Source organism: Poecilia reticulata, chromosome 19 (genome assembly GCF_904066995.2).
Source record: "Poecilia reticulata chromosome 19, P_reticulata-male-v2, whole genome shotgun sequence".
In the NCBI taxonomy this organism is placed as follows: domain Eukaryota; kingdom Metazoa; phylum Chordata; class Actinopteri; order Cyprinodontiformes; family Poeciliidae; genus Poecilia; species Poecilia reticulata.
In genome coordinates this window covers 12369009-12386230 of record NC_088848.1, presented here as the reverse complement: position 1 = coordinate 12386230, position 17222 = coordinate 12369009, and the positions used below count along the sequence as shown (strand labels likewise).

Below are 17222 nucleotides of genomic sequence, written 5' to 3'. Positions count from 1 at the left end.
TCTTGACCTCAATTACAAACCTTAACTCGGCTACTATGACAACAAGCTCTACACATCTGCTAAATGCAGCAGAAGAAAAATCAAACTGTGACACCAATTATGTCCTCGTTTATACATCATGTCCCCCGTCCAAGTGTAGAAATTACCCCAACGACCACACAACGTTTAGGTATTGAGTTTGTGTGAAGTGAAATCCTCACCTGAGCAGAGTTCAGTTTGACTTTAATTTTCCACCTGTTGCATAGACCCACTTTTTGTTCGTGATGTTGCAGGAGATGGGGAGAGATGTAGAGCGTGAAGACATTTAACAGGGAAGTCAAACATACAATGCACAAACCTCACTCGACATTCATTTCTTCTCCTTACAGCCGCACATTACGTGCCGATAGCAAAAGGAAATAAATAACAGGCTTTGAATGTGTTGAAAACATCTTTTGACAAAGTAATGATGTCATTACCTTGTAGATTACTTTGAACTCAGGAAATTGCTTCTGTCTTTTTATTGTCGTCTTTTATATTTAACGATTTGTCATTTGTATCAACCACCTGATGAGCATCGTTGGTGACGCACCTAAAGTAATGATCTGCGAGACTCTTAGGTCGTTCCAAAAAGTCCTAAATCATAAAATGTAAAAACGAATTTGCTTAAAAGATGAGATTTACGGTAATATATCAACACAAAATAGTGCGTAACTGTGCAACTGAAGAAAGTATTGCTGGAAGGTATTATGAAATTGCAATTGAATATTTTAACCAGTAATTGTATTAAAGTTGCTATTGAGCCTCCATTTGCAAGTGCCCAACTCAATTTGGCCACAACTGAAGTCATGTTTTAATAACATCGAAGCGTAAATTGAGTAGACGCTGCATGACTCGTAGATCTTACTTAACATTTAGTGCACATAACTTGACAGTTTTCATTATTCAGTAATTGTTTTTTAATTGTAGTTTACAGCAAAGTGTCCATCTTGTAATAGAGTTTTGTACTCTGCAGCATTCACTCAGAAGGTTTTGACAAAGAAATACCAAAAGTTCAACAAGACGAGCATGGAGGAAATCTCAAAGAAGAAAAAAAAGCACAGGAAAAAAAAACAAAACAAACAAACCAAAAAAAAAAAAAAACAGAGGTGCCTAATGTGATTCTAGGGAATTTAAGAGCATTAAACACTGTGGCGCAATTACTTCCATGCTGTGAGTGTTTGTCACAGATGAATAAATGAGGGTTAATTTGAATGCAGCGAGGGGAATCTACATCAGCAATGAAATCAGCATGAATAATAAGAGTAAACAAACATGAACGGTTGGACTCGATGTATATTTAATGCATCCTCTTGTTAGATAGCAGGGACATGGCTAGATTTTTTATTTTTTTATTTGGGGGCTTCAGGGGGCAGGCAGGGGCACAAACTGTAGAAGGGTGGCACACTAAACTTGCTATTTCATCTGTAAATCCCCCTAAACTTGACCGTCCATCTAATCTGACTGGTCCAAAAGGTTTGGCCGTGCAGGGAGGACAGGAACCATGCTTTTTAGGCTTACATATTTGGAGGAAAATTAACACTGCATGTCACCATGAACATCCCACTGGAGCGCAGTCAAGAGCAAGTATATACCATAAACACCCACACATTGATGTTACTTTTGAATACATACTGTAATTAGCCTAATATGCATAGAAGGCTAATTATACCATTCATTCAAAGCTTTTATGCATTTTTTATACCTTAATTCTGTTGATGTCCCCTTGTTTTTTATTTCACTTTTCAACTTAGCTTGACGTCTTAGCCCTCTTCCACTGCTACTCCACTTCTACTTGTCTTTTCCTCCTTTCTTCCCCTCTCTCACTCTTTTAGTCCCCTCTCCTCCTTCTCGTCTCTCCTGCGTTTGTCTTTGTCTTGAGTGGAACAAGAGTGAGCTCTCTAACCGAGCCCCAATGGGTCGGATTGACTTCACATCCTCTGGGCCTTGTGACTCAACAGCAGCGAGCAGAAAAATGCAACGTTCTTTCCCACTGAAAACTAAATGGGCCCAGATGTACTGGAGGAGAGGCAGCCGAACGGGCAAGTGGTGGCGAAGATGGGGAGACGAGGACATGAAAAGGACATGAAAGGACAGCGTGTCTCGCATTAGTTGGCTATAAAAAGAAAGATTATAGTGCAACTAGTAGAAGCAAAGACAAAATTACTCCAATGAGTCACAGGTAGCTAAAGTTCATTTCAGTGTTGTTAAATTTGTTGTTAGGCATTTATTTTTCACATCTCTTTTTTTATAGAGAGCATCTAAAAAAAAAAAATCACTGTGGGGATTTTTGTAGAGTTTCTGTAGTAAATGACTAACTGACTAACTTGACTAACTTTGAAAGTTACCTGAAAAAAAAAAAAAAAAGAATAATTTTTTTCTTTCATATTAGTACCATTAGATTCGTATTCCCAAAAAGTTTTTCGTCTGACCTTAAAGAATGACGTGTTGACCTTTGAGCTGCAGACACTTCAAGAGCTGGTGGCTGCCCCTGAGACGATAACTGCCGGTGTGTTAGTGTCTCACTGTAAACTGAGTTGACAGAAGCTGAGGCGTCTGCTGGGAATCCAACTTTTATGACCACCTTTTTCTGGAGGCTTTCAACCCATTCAGGCGTGCCTCCACTGCCTCCTTACCTGAATCGCTCTCGCCGTGTGCAGCAAGCTGTCAAACACAAAAAGAAACAAGTATGATGTTTTGACCATTAATGTCTCGCAGTCAGGCGTCGCGCGAGTCAATTTCGTTAAAAGTTGTCACCCGTGTCTGTTGGCATTCCAGCACGTTTCCATCTCCAAAAAGTCTCCCTATTGTTTTTTCTCTACTCTAAGCATTTCATATTTCTGCCATAGGGTATTTGGGCAGATACTAATGCTAGAGATTGATAATGTTCGCAGGTGTTTATGTTTCAGCGTTCCACCTGTACTTTTAGGTACTTTGCAGTGTTGTGAAACGTCGTCTGTGACTTCAGTTTTTGTGATTAAAAAGCTACGTTTTGGTACCATAGAATCAGACGTGGATGCGTTTCTTACAGAAGTTCACTGAATTGAAAGGTTTACCAACCTAACCCTGCCCAGATCATCTAAATGTCATTGATTATTCCTTACAGCTAACGAAAACACAACACTTCTGTTTCTCAGCTAATTAAAATATCACAACAGACCGATTAAAAAAGATCATGAATCAGAATTGGTTTGTCACGAAGGATATTGACTCAACAGTTCTCCAGCACACAGTCAGTAACATCCTCCTCCAGGAAGATAAGTCACAAAATGCCATTACCAAAAAAAAAAAAAAAGCTGGCTGTTCACAGAGTGCTGTATCCAAGCCTATTGATGGAAAGTAAAGTGGAAGGTGTGTAAGCAGGGATAAGTGCAGCTTCAGGGGATTGTGAAAACAAAGGAAAAGGTTTACAAGATGTGTTGGCATGTGAACAACTGTCACTCTCTCCAGTCTGAGTTGTTGATGCAGTGCAAGGTAGATTCCTGCTTTTATGTTGTTTACACCAAATTATGACCGTGTCATATGGATGTTAAATTCAGACTTATGAGATTGGAAAATCTCTTTTCGACCTATTTTTGTCTGATTTTGGTGAGCCTTTATGTATTGCTCACCTATTCTCCCCTGACATAAAACAATGGCTATTTTTAACGTATTGTCCACACAGCTTCTCTATAAACCTGAGATATAGTTTAGCATGAAAATCACAGCTGTAGCGGCTAAAATCCTATATTTTAGGCTACTGGTGGTTGTTGTTGAAAGGCGTTGGTTTTACGTGCGCTCAATTAAGATTCAGGATGCCGATCTTTCGTTTGACATAAATAAAGTCATTTATTGCCAGTACAAAAGTCCATTGTCTCACTGTTTCCATTTAGATCCACAAAAATTCGACATACATCCAAAATCAAGCACAGTAGAAAACTGTTTGCCTCTACCTATTAACCACACCTGAACAGAATCATGGTTGACCTTAAATAACCCATCCCCCATCAGACACTCAGAACTCAAAATAAATACGTCCCCTGGTGGCGACAAACCCAAGAAAGAATAAATGGCTCCTACAACAGCAGATCAACATCTTTTTTTTAAATACTCAGACCATCTTTTATGGCATCAAAATCTCCCTTTTTTCTCATTCTGCTGATAAGTTCAAGCTTCAACGAGTCTTCCTCAGCACATCTACATCCCTAGTTGAGTTGCTGCCATTAGATTATCTTTATTAAACCATATTATTTGAGATTGATATTTAATTGTTTATTTAATATTAGGATACTACATAAGACCAATAAAACCTATTTTTAATGCAGAAATGTGGTATTAAGTAAAAGTGTTTAATACCTGCTTATGAAATTGAATGAAATGACATCAGACTTGTATTAAAGGTTATTTTCAAAAGGTGCTTTTAATGTGACAAACAAGCTTAATGGGAAACAGATATTTAATGTGTTGACTATACCAGTATTTTATAGATAAACATGTGGAAAAATGTCCATATCGGTAATGAAGGTGCACAGACCTATAGGGACAGAAAAACCCTGTGGTATTTTCAGAAGCGTTTTTTTGCTGCCTCGGATAAGGTGAACTCATCTTATCACCTTCTTTATCCTTATGTAACCTATTCAACTGTGATATCATTCACACACACACACATTTTTCTGTAAGATTTGATCTTCTACAAGCCTTTATCACCTCTGAAAGCAGACCGTAACACTGTCAGGTGGAGAAGGTGGCTTCAGAAATGTAGAATAGAATAGAAACAGCCTTTATTGTCCTGTGAAGGGACAATAAAGAGAAAACAGAGAAAAAATAGTCAAAATTAGATATCACTGTACTTGTAAAAAAAAATATCCATTTTACTTTATTATTCTTGCAGAGGATATGACGTCCAGTGACAATCACTTTTGAGCAGGGGTGAAAGTAGTTTTAAATTCTTGGGGGTACTATGACAAACAAAAACAAAAATAAATAAATAAATATTTATACTGTATATATATATATATATATATATGTATATGTATATATATATATATATATATATATATATATATATATATATATATATATATATATATATATATATATATATATATATATATATATGCTCCACTTTACACATTTGGGAGATTTTCAGACCCATCAACCTGGAACTTCAGGTTTCATTGATATCCAGCCTGTAACCTTCATCTCTGAATCATGCTCAAATTGTTTACTGTTTAAATAAGTGCATCACTAATAGCCTGTTTGTTCTGTCTTCTCGCCGTCAGGTTGGGACAAACCTGGTGGCGCATCTACAAAATGTGACAACATGGAACCCGTATGTCCTCATGCAGGGAGACAGGCAAAAATGCTAAAGTGTCGTTAAAAATGCTCCTTGTTTAATGGCTGAAACTTTTACTTGTTTGCTTTAAAACAGACTTTTTACATGGCATGTTTTCAGATACTACTTAACAGATACTTCTGGAGTTAATACTGAATATTCTGAATTGAATACATTAAAATTAACAATGATATCATGTGTCAAATAGATTTTACAAAACAGTGTTTCTTAAAACATGGAACGGATTGTTTGATTGCTGCCTCTCTGTCTCTTGCTATAATTTGAAGCAATAGGTTTTTTAACCAAGTCATGCAGAAAGGTCTAACCTGAGCATTTATATCATTTAATAAATTTAGTTGTATCAAACTTCTCCTCAAAACTACCAAAAACGTATTGATAAATATGATAAACCCTACAAAAGAGGGTAATTTGGTTAAATAAATAACAGATGTTATTGATATATTGATGCTCTATTGGCTTAGCAAAAAAGAAAAAGCTTCAAGGAGCAGCCTTTAAAAAAAAAAAGAACATGTTTACTAATCAGATGATGCACAATCTTAAAGAATCTTCCTTGCTCTCCTCATCACCTGTGGATGCTGCTGAAACGCCACTGAAGCCTCGCGGACGCTGTCGGGGTTTCCTATCTAGCTGCACCGCCTCAACATCTGGACACACGCAGAAACTGATCTGACGTTGATAGGTCTTGCTGTAACAAAGACTGAATTGATTTGATTTTATTAATCTCATTATATTTCTATCGGACTGCATGTAATGCTTATTTACTCTGTTGGTTTGAAATTTTAGCACTGTATTCGTTTTATATTCTATACCCTTAAATACTCATTAACCCTAAGATTATCTTAACATTTCATTTCTTAACATTGCATCCTTTCTATGGTTTATTAATTTTTAAATATTATCTTAACATTTTATTCACTTTTTAAATATTACCGTAACACTATTAATTTTACATTTTATTAACTTTTAAAATATTGTCCTAACATTTTATCTATTTTACATTTTATTAGCTTTTAAAATATTGTCCTAACATTTTATCTATTTTACATTTTATTAACTTTTAAATATTCTTTTAATATTTTACTTTTTTATAGCTCATTAACTTTCACATATCTTAATATTTTATTCTTTTTAACATTTAGCTATTTTTTAACACTTTAACATCTATTAACATTTTATTTCTTTACATACTCTTCATTAGATTGTAAGGGGGACATCGTGATTTGGATCCACCGCCTCGGAGGCGTGGGCTGCCCCATCTGTTTTTACCTCCACCAAGTGCAAGTGAAATGAAATGAAAGACAACATGAATGATGAAATGGAAGAGAACATCAATGATCAAATTCATGTGAACATCTGTAATAGCCTCGGGGGATGTTTCCGGATAGGGACAGTGTCTGCTCAAGGGTTTGTCTCCCCCTTTTGTTTTGGGCTCTTCAGAGCCCAACAGGGGGGATGTTGAGACGCTTTACCAAGGTCGAAAAAGAGTCACACGTTGTTAGTCAAAGGGCCCATTGTAAAGAGTTACATTTTTGATTCTGTTAGACGCTAAGGCCCATTTCTCAGAAAAACAAAAACTTATCAGGCCACAGAGACATGGTGTGATTTCAGGGAGTGTCTTCAGTCTATATAGTCAGCTAACCTCCTCCTTCTCCTCAGACGCTACACAGACTTTTTTTTAGAAACTCTCCTCGAATGTAATGGTTAAAGCGTCTCCTTTCAGCGCTGAAAGTGAATAAAATAAGTAAAGTCGGAATGCTTTTGTTAGCTGATTTTATGCTCCATGTGTCAATATAAATTATGATTCATTAAGATTTCCATTCTCAACATATGTAAAAAAGACCATATAAATATATTTTATAAAATGCATAAATATATGCAAATACAAATATGTCAGTTATGACATCACTCTCTCTGTGATGTCATAATATAATTCTCTTTTGTTATGACATCATAAAACAGTCTCTAAGTACTTGAACTTTCCCAAGATCTTTCATTTGAGTACTGAAGAAAGACTGAAGAAAACTTTTAACATGGACAATAATCTCATTGAAGAAATTAAAGAATTTTACATCAGGGTTCAAAGAAGGAGGTTAGGATATTTAAGTACAGAGGAGTTACTCGATGAAATTGCAGGACTAATAAAAAAAATTAAAAGATCTTACAATTTAAATCCGTCAGCAGAAGATGAAATGGTGGAAACTATTCTTGAACAAATTAATCAAGAGCGGCAGCATCCGAGCTGAAGTGTGTGGGGCTTTTTAAGTAATTGTGGAGAGTCGTTTGTGAGCGGGTTGAGTTTTGGCCTGGGTTTTGGAGCGGCTGCAGGCATTGCTCTGATTGTTGGTACAAAACTCCTGTCCTAAACTGTTCTGTCCTCTTCGGAATCTGGATGGTGCTTGAGGGAGGGGTTCCCGTCGACCTGATCTTCAGTTGCAGAACCTGGCTCTTGGGACGTGGAATGTCTCCTCTCTGGGAGAGATAGGGAGAGGGGTTCCTGGAGGAGTGTAAGAATCTGGAGATCTTGTTCACAAATGAGGGAAAAAGGGAGCAGGAGATCGACAGGCGGATTGGGGAAGTGCCTGCTGTGAAGCAGGTGCTGTACCGGTCTGTAGTGGTGGAGAGAGAGCCGAGTCAAACAGAGACAGCTCTCAATTTACCAGTCGATCTACGTTCCCACCTCATCTGTGGTCATGAGCTTTGGGTCATGAACAAAAGAACGAGATCACGGATACAAGCGGCCAAAATGGGTTTCCTCTGCAGTGTGTCTGGACTGTCCCTTAGAAATAGGGTGAGAAGCTCCAACATCTGGGAGCGACTCAGAGTAGAGCCGCTGCTTCTCCAAGTTGAGAGGACCCAGTTGAGGTGACTCGGGCATCTGGTCAGGATGCCTCCTGGACACCTCCCTGTTGAGGTGTTTCGGGCATGTTCCACCAGGAGGAGGCCCCAAGGAAGACCCAGGACACGTTGGAGGGACTATGTCTCTCAGCTGGCCTGGGAACGCCTTGGGATTCCCCCCGAGGAGTCCTTGCCAGTCAGGCAAATGGGAGGATATATATATCCTATATATATCCATATGGGAGGATATATATATCCTCCCACATATATATATATCCATCCATCCATTTTCTTCCGCTTATCCGGGGTTGGGTCACGGGGGTAGCAGCTTCAGAAAGGAGGCCCAGACTTCCCTCTCCCCAGCCACTTCTTCCAGCTGCTCCGGGGGAATCCCAAGGCGTTCCCAGGCTAGCCAAGAGACGTAATCCCTCCAGCGTGTCCTGGGTCTTCCCCGAGGCCTCCTCCCGGTGGGACGTGCCCGGAACACCTCACCAGGGAGGCGTGCAGGAGGCATCCTTACCAGATGCCCGAGCCACCTCAACTGGCTCCTCTCGACGTGGAGAAGCAGCGGCTCTACTCTGAGTGCCTCCCGGATGACCGAGCTTCTCACCCTATCTCTAAGGGAGAGGCCAGCCACCCTGCGGAGGAAGCCCATTTCGGCCGCTTGTACCCGTGATCTCGATCTTTCGGTCATGACCCAAAGCTCATGACCATAGATGAGGGTGGGAACGTAGATCGACCGGTAAATCGAGAGCTTCGCTTTTTGGCTCAGCTCTCTCTTCACCACGACGGACCGGTACAGCGCCCGCTTCACAGTAGACGCTGCCCCAATCCGCCAGTCGATCTCCCGCTCCCTTCTTCCCTCATTCGTGAACAAGATCCCCAGATACTTAAACTCCTCCACTTGAGGCAGGACGACCCCCCTGACCCGGAGAAGGCACTCTACCCTTTTCCGGCTCAAGACCATGGCCTCGGATTTGGAGGCACTGAGCCTCATCCCGGCCGCTTCACACTCGGCTGCGAACCGCTCCAGTGAGAGCTGCAGATCACGTTCCGATGAAGCCAACAGGACCACATCATCCGCAAAAAGCAGAGATGCGATCTTAAGGCCACCAAAACGGATCCCCTCATCACCTTGGCTGCGCCTAGAAATTCTGTCCATAAAAGTAATGAACAGAATCGGTGACAAAGGGCAGCCTTGGCGGAGTCCAACTCTCACCGGAAACGAGCCCGACTTACTGCCGGCAATGCGGACCAGACTGACACCGGTCATACAGGGACCTGACAGCCCGTATCAAAGGGCCCGGTACCCCATACTCCCAGAATACCTCCCACAGGGCCCCCCGAGGGACACGGTCGAACGCCTTCTCCAAGTCCACAAAACACATGTAGACTGGTTGGGCGAACTCCCATGCACCCTCCAGGACCCTGCTGAGGGTGTAGAGCTGGTCCAGTGTTCCACGACCACGACGAAAACCACACTGCTCTTCCTGAATCCGAGGTTCGACTATCCGACGGACCCTCCTCTCCAGGACCCCTGAATAGACCTTACCAGGGAGGCTTAAGAGTGTGATCCCCCTGTAATCGGAGCACACCCTCCGGTCCCCCTTTTTAAACAGGGGCACCACCACCCCAGTCTGCCAGTCCAGGAGAACTGCCCCCGATGTCCATGCGATATTGCAGAGTCGTGTAAGCCAACACAACCCCGCAACATCCAGAGCCTTAAGGAACTCCGGGCGGATCTCATACACGCCCGGGGCCCTGCCACCGAGGAGCTTTTTGACCACCTCGGCGACCTCGTCCCCAGAGATTGGAGAGCCCAACCCAGAGTCCCCATGCTCAGCTTCCTCAACAGAAGACATGTTGGTGGGATTGAGGAGGTCTTCGAAGTATTCCGCCCATCGGCCCACAACGTCCCAAGTTGAGGTCAGCAGCGCACCATCCCCACTATAAACAGTGTTGGTGCTGCACTGCTTCCCCCTCCTGAGACGCCGGATGGTGGACCAGAATCGCCTCGAAGCCGTACGGAAGTCTGTCTCCATGGCCTCTCCAAACTCCTCCCACGCCCGAGTTTTTGCCTCGGCAACAACCCGAGCCGCATGCTGTTTCGCCCGCCGGTACCCATCAGCTGCTTCTGGAGTCCCACAGGCCAAAAAGGCCCGGTAGGACTCCTTCTTCAGCTTGACAGCATCCTTCACCGAAGGTGTCCACCAAAGGGTTCGAGGGTTGCCGCCACGACAGGCACCAACAACCTTGCGGCCGCAACTCCGATAGGCCGCCTCGGCAATGGAGGTAAGGAACATGGTCCACTCAGACTCGATGTCCCCCACCTCCCCTGGAACGTGTTCGAAGTTCTGCCGGAGATGAGAGTTGAAGCTCCGCCTCACAGGGGACTCCGCCAGACGTCTGACCGGCTTCCTCCCCCACCACCGGAGCTGTCAGTGGACAGCTCCGCACCTCTCTTCCAAGACGTCCAAGACATACGGCCGCAAATCCGATGAGACGATGACAAAGTCAATCATCGAACTGCGGCCTAGGGCGTCCTGGTGCACATATGGAAGCCCTTATGCCTGAACATGGTGTTCGTGATGGACAATCCATGACGAGCACAGAAGTCCAACAACAGAACACCGCTTGGGTTCAGATCGGGGGGGCCATTCCTCCCAATCACGCCTCTCCAGGTCTCACTGTCATTGCCCACGTGAGCGTTGAAGTCCCCCAGTGGAACAAGGGAGTCCCCAGGAGGGGCACTCTCCAGTACCCCCTCTAAGGACTCCAAGAAGGGTGGGTAATCTGAACTGCCGTTTGGCCCGTAAGCACAAACAACAGTCAGAACCCGTCCCCCCACCCGTAGGCGGAGGGAGGCTACCCTCTCGTTCACCGGGGTGAACCCCAACGTACAGGCGCCCAAATGGGGGGCAACAAGTATGCCCACTCCAGCCCGGCGCCTCTCACCGTGGGCAACTCCAGAGTGGAAGTACGTCCAGTCCCTCTCAAGGAGACTGGTTCCAGAACCAGAGCCATGTGTCGAGGTGAGGCCGACTATTTCTAGCCGGAACCTCTCAGCTTCACACACTAGCTCCGGCTCCTTCCCCACCAGAGAGGTGGCGTTCCACGTCCCAAGAGCCAGCTTCTGCAGCCGAGGATCAGACCGCCAGGGTCCCCTCCCTCGGCTGCCACCCATAGCACAATGCACCCGACCCCTTTGGCCCCTCGGACAGGTGGTGAGCCCAACGGAAAGGGGACCCACGTCTCCTCTTCGGACTGAGCCCGGCCGGGCTCCGTGGGCAAAAGCCCGGCCACCAGGCGCTCGCCATCGTGCCCAACTCCAGGCCTGGCTCCAGAGTGGGGCCCCGGTGACACGCGTCCGGGCGAGGGAAAACGAAGTCCAAAGTTTGTATTCATCATAGGGGTCTTCGGGCTGCGCTTTGTCTGGTTCCTCACCTGGGACCTGTCTGCCTTGGGTGACCCTACCAGGGGCATAAAGCCCCAGACAGCATAGCTCCTAGGATCATTGGGACACTCAAACCCCTCCACCACGATAAGGTGGCAGCCCAAGGAGAGGCATATATATATATATGTTGGACAAAGGTCAGCACTTCTTCGAGGTCGGACTGATTCTTTCTTCTAAAAGCCCATGTCTTCTGCAAATAATTTTTAGAGTTTGATTACTTATGATGACTGTGTGCTAAAATATGAAGGATTCTTTGTTACTTAAAGACTGAAGTAAAGCTTAATGATATCATCCAAATCTGACATTTTATAGCTTCTTTCACTTTAAGAAGGGAACAGTCTTTAGCAGAAGGCCTTTTTTCCTTTTTTGGACAAGGTTTTGCTTTAGCAGAAATTTAAAACAGCAATTCCGTCTTCATAATTTTCCAGCGTTGCTGCAACATCACAGTCAATCTGCACACAAATGAGAAAGGACAATTATTTACACTGCAAATCAATTTTAAAGTTACCTTCTACATTGTACCCTTAGGTCCCTGCTTAAAGTATCTACTGTTTTGGGGAGAATTACAATAGAAGGAGGGAGCAAAGCCGTAAATGTACAATCCTCTATTTTACTGAAAAAGAGGAAGGACTGGATTGATTATCATGCAAGTGTAAAAACACAGCAGGGGTGAAAGTAGTTTTAAATTCTTGGGGGTACTATGACAAAAAAATAAATAAATTTATATGCATATATATATATATATTATAGGCCTGGGAGCTTGAGGGTTCTGCGCAGTATCTTGCATGTGCCTAGAACTGCACATTTCTGGACTGAGATGTCTGATGTTGTTCCTGGGATCTGTTTTAGCCACTGCTCCAGCTTGGGGGGTGACTGCCCCGAGGGCCCCGATGACCACAGGCACCACTGTGGTCTTCATCTTCCAGGTCTTTTCCAGTTCCTCCCTGAGGCCCTGGTATTTCTCCAGTTTCTCGTGCTCCTTTTTCCTGATGTTGTAATCACTTGGTATTGCTACGTCCACCACAACGGCTTTCCTCTGTTCTTTATCCACCACCACAATGTCCGGTTGGTTCGCCATTACCATTTTGTCTGTCTGGATCTGGAAGTCCCACAGGATCTTAGCTCGGTTATTCTCCACCACCTTTGGGGGTGTTCCCCACTTTGATCTTCCAGTCCATATTCTGCAGATGTTCCTGTACACTATGCCCGCCACTTGGTTATGTCATTCCATGTAAGCTTTCCCTGCCAGCATCTTGCACCCTGCTGTTATGTGCTGGACTGTCTCAGGGGCCTCCTTGAACAACCTACACCTTGGGTCTTGTCTGGTGTGGTAGATCTGAGCCTCTATTGCTCTGGTGTTTAGGGCCTGTTCCTGTGTGCAGCCAGGATGAGTGCCTCTGTGTTGTCCTTGAGTCCAGCTTTTTCCAGCCATTGGTAGGATTTCCTGATATCAGCCACTTCAGTTATTTGTCGGTGGTACATCCCATGTAGGGGCTTGTCCTCCCATGACGGTACCTCCAGCACCTCGTCCTCTGTTCCCCATTGCCTGAGACATTCGCTGAGCACATCATCCTTTGAGGCTTTGTTCTTGATGTATTTATGTATCTTGGATGTTTCATCGTGGACAGTGGCTCTCACACTCACTAGTCCTCTGCCTCCTTCCTTACGGCTTGTATAGAGTCTCAGGGTGCTGGATTTGGGGTGGAACCCTCCATGCATGGTTAGTAGCTTTCGAGTTTTCATTTTAAATGTAAAATGCTTAAAGAAGCATCTGGCAACAAATGTTGCCAGATGTGGAGGAGAGGAAATGCTAAAATTAAAGCTGCCGTTGTGGAACAAAGACATAAGGTTTGTGGCTGTTTCTTTAAAACATCTATTTAATAATTATATTAAACACTATATGGTTACTACATTACACAAACATAATTACCACAGTTAACTATTTAAGTCATTGATAGAGAAAATGCATTTAGAAAAGGCATATCAATTTTATTTCAACTGTATGTACTCAGGGTTCACAACTTAAGAAGACATCTATGTAGGGTCCTTGACGGGTGCTAGTCTGCAGTGAACTGGTGGATGACAGAGGCAATGGTACACTGTAGTGAGCAGTTTGAACCAGAAGTCCCACCATGTGATCCACAGGGTTTTCCCACCTGAGCAAACTTCATGCACTTTGTTTCCACAGGCACCACAGCAGAATCAAGTGTAACCTGTTAAAAGGGATATGAAGTTATTATTCCTGTTATCAATTTTCTAGTGCCAAGTCTACAACCGCAGGAAAACAAAGTATAAGAAACTTAACCTTCTAATCATAACATTTGATAAATATTCATTGGAGAAATGTGAAGTTAATGAGCTAATATAGATGGATAGATAGACAGCTCATCACATTTTTCCAATGAAACGTTAATATCTACATCTATATCTAAAACAGCGTATTCCTCCTCATGTCTTGATCGTAGCAAGTGTTTGACTTCTCAGGACGTGATGGAGTAGCGGGTGTTTGGCATAACTGTTAAGTTTTGGACTTGTGGCTACATGTAATGTCGCTACTTAGCGGGTGGTGAAACTAGAGTTAGTGAGGAGGGTTTAATACAATCACGCATTTTACATGACGGATGGCAACCCCAGCCTATACTATAAATATCTGATTAAGATTAGAGCCTAAATACGTTTTATCTCCAAAACAGAAAGGCTACGTAATGTTAGTCAGCTAACAAATTACTATTGCTTGCCTAACATATCAACTAACAGCTAGAAAAAACCAAGACACGTACCTTCGTAGTCAAACTGGTGTCATTCAGCGAGGAATTTGTACAGTTTAGTTTATGTTGATGAAGAAAAATTGTTTGCAAATAGTGATATATCTTCAAATCATATTTGTGGCAGCAGCTTTAGAGTCCAGAAACAGCATTAACTATACACACCGGAACTAAATGTAACCCGCAAGAAGGGTTACTTTAAATACCTTTTAATAGTAGATGGCAATACCAACACTACAAAAGTATAAGTAAGTTGGGCCTGATAAGGAGATTCTAAATTTGAGGGAGCCTAGGTGTGAACAACAGAGAGCACACAATGTATATAAAAAATAGAATTTAATTTAAAAAAAGTAGAATTTACTATAAACAACATTTGTGGATCCACATTGTACAAATAAACAAAAATTGCGCTCTAAAAAAATAAAAAATAAATAAAATAACCCAGTCTTTTATGTCTCTGTCAAATGTTCTTTCAAAGTTTGTTTAGTCTTTCCAATATGTCTGTGAAATATTTTTTTTATGTTTCATGGCTGGTGACCAGTCGGGTCACTGTCTACCAGTTCACTTGGTCCTCTGGGCTGGGGCTCGCCATCCAAGTTCTTGTAATGTAAGGTTGATCTTGATGTCTCTGGCACAATGTTTCAAAAGTGCACCATAGGAAAAAAAAACCTGACCTGGAAGAAGGTCAAAGTAAAGTATCTTAAAATTCAGGACGCTAATATTAATAAAGCTTAAGTAACAATTCAAATTTCAAACTAAAAGTGCCAAAGTACATTTCTAACACTAAATCTAACATTCAAAATGTGGATTAGAACCCGCATTCGCTCTGACCTATAGAGAACAGAAAGTTCCTAAGTAATAAGAACACATCACAGCACCATCACATTAACAACGTTGAAATATTAAAACGTACTAATAGAAAAAGAAATTTACATGGAAAAAATACAACATACACAATAATAATGATATAAAATTTATAATACAATTTTATTTTTTATTAAATTTGAGCAGTTATTAGGTATTTTAGCCAATTTTTAGTGAATTTACTGGGCCAACGGCCGAGCGCGTGCGATTACTCACTGATGCTTCAATGCTATATAACTACCAGGGATTTTTCCGGACGTCAGCTGTTAGAAGCTTTTAGAGATCTAATTTTAAAAAAACAGATTCACTATTTTGAATTATGAATTCTGAGATACTAATTTAACATTGTCTTACCAATTTCCAGGATTCTTTGTAGAATTTAACAGAATCTTACGGGGGGATTCACAGAACAACGGTCAGCTCTCAGCTCTCACGGGAGTTAGACGCAATCTGAGCTAAATCTCAGCTCTGCAGTTAAAGGGGCGGGACAATCAACCTGATTGGCTGATGTGAAATCAGGCGGCGCCAGTTATTGGTTGTTTAAAATGTCACTAAAAGCAATCATTAAAGGGATATTTCACAGGTTTAAAAGATTTTTAGCACTTTTTTTTATCAATATTTAAGAACATATTTGCAAACATTCTTTTTTTTAAACTTAAATACTTTTTAATCTCGTTGTGGAATGAGATATTAAATCAACATCTATTCATTTTACTTGTGTTTTTAACACTGGGTTACATAAAGATACACCGTTTCGAGCCATAACGGAAGTTGTGTGACGTCATGTGAAAAGGGTCTATTGGCCTCTCCAAATTGCCCCTAGGTGTGAGTGTGTGTGCATGATTGTTTGTCCTGTGTGTCTCTGTGTTGCCCTGTGACAGACTGGTGACCTATCCAGGGTGACCCCGCCTCTCGCCCGGAACGTTAGCTGGAGATGGGCACCAGCAACCCTCCCGACCCCACCAAGGGACAAGGGTGTAAAGAAAATGGATGGATGGATGTTTTGTTGGTCTATCACATAAAATTCACTAAAAACAGCTTGATTATATCTAATAAGTTTGATGGAGACACGGCCAGACAAACAAAACAAGGGGGGGAAACTGTATGGACTATGTAGAATGGAGTGAACTCTTCCTTTTTCAGGGATGATACAGAAAGGAAACAGGTTAAAATATCCATATTTTTTTATGTTGTTTGTTCACTTTCTATTGCCCTTCACAGTTATGCTCTACTTTGTGCTTTAAAATAGCAATACAACACAAAGACGTTTGTGCTTGAAATGTGACAAAGTGTGGAAAAATTCAAGGAGTACCAAAATAAAAGGAAAAGAAGCTTTTCCAGATTAGTCGTCTTTTTTTTTTTTTGACTTTTCTCTCATTCAGTGCGCCTCCTAGAGCAGAACGTAGTGCTGAGTTTCTTAATGCTCAGAGAAGGGAAAAGATGGGCCTGAGAATCAGATCGCTCCTGGCTGTGCGGTCAAAAGGGTGGGACTGCTTAATTACAGGGTCATGGTTTTGGCTTCCCCCGCCTGCAGTACTGGTACATTATGAACGAGAGCTGGAGGTGTCACAAACCTTGAGATGTATGCATTTGGTTCCTTGGTTATGCTGTTGGGGGCTCATCTTGGTGCTTCATTAATTTGTGGAGGCAAGTGTTGCCAAAATAACCCCAGCGACCTTTCATAAGAACAAGAGAAGAGTGTGTGGTTTATTCTGATTTTCCCAGGATGTCAGCTTTGTGAAACCTGCTAATCACAACCTCTGCCTTTGAATCACCTTCTTCGTGTTCCACAAACTGATTTGTTTTTCAGACGATGAGAAGCTAAGCACTTCCTGCCGCTCTGCTTTCCTCGTTGAGGTCATCCCTGATGATAGATTGGGTGTGTACGCACTAACTAGACCGGGATGTACCACACAGAAATTGCTATCCCCCCCAAAAATCTCATTGAGTA

General features: G+C 42.4%; 1 long non-coding RNA gene across 1 annotated transcript; it reads right to left on the bottom strand.

Moving 5' to 3' along the window:
- Nucleotides 1–1744: 1744 nt before the first annotated feature.
- Nucleotides 1745–5008, bottom strand: LOC103481636 (uncharacterized). Its single transcript, XR_536331.2, has 3 exons — nucleotides 4705–5008; nucleotides 2451–2682; nucleotides 1745–2037 (listed from the first exon to the last, which is right to left on the bottom strand). It is a non-coding gene; the product is annotated as an uncharacterized LOC103481636 (long non-coding RNA).
- Between the last annotated feature and the right edge of the window lie 12214 nt (nucleotides 5009–17222).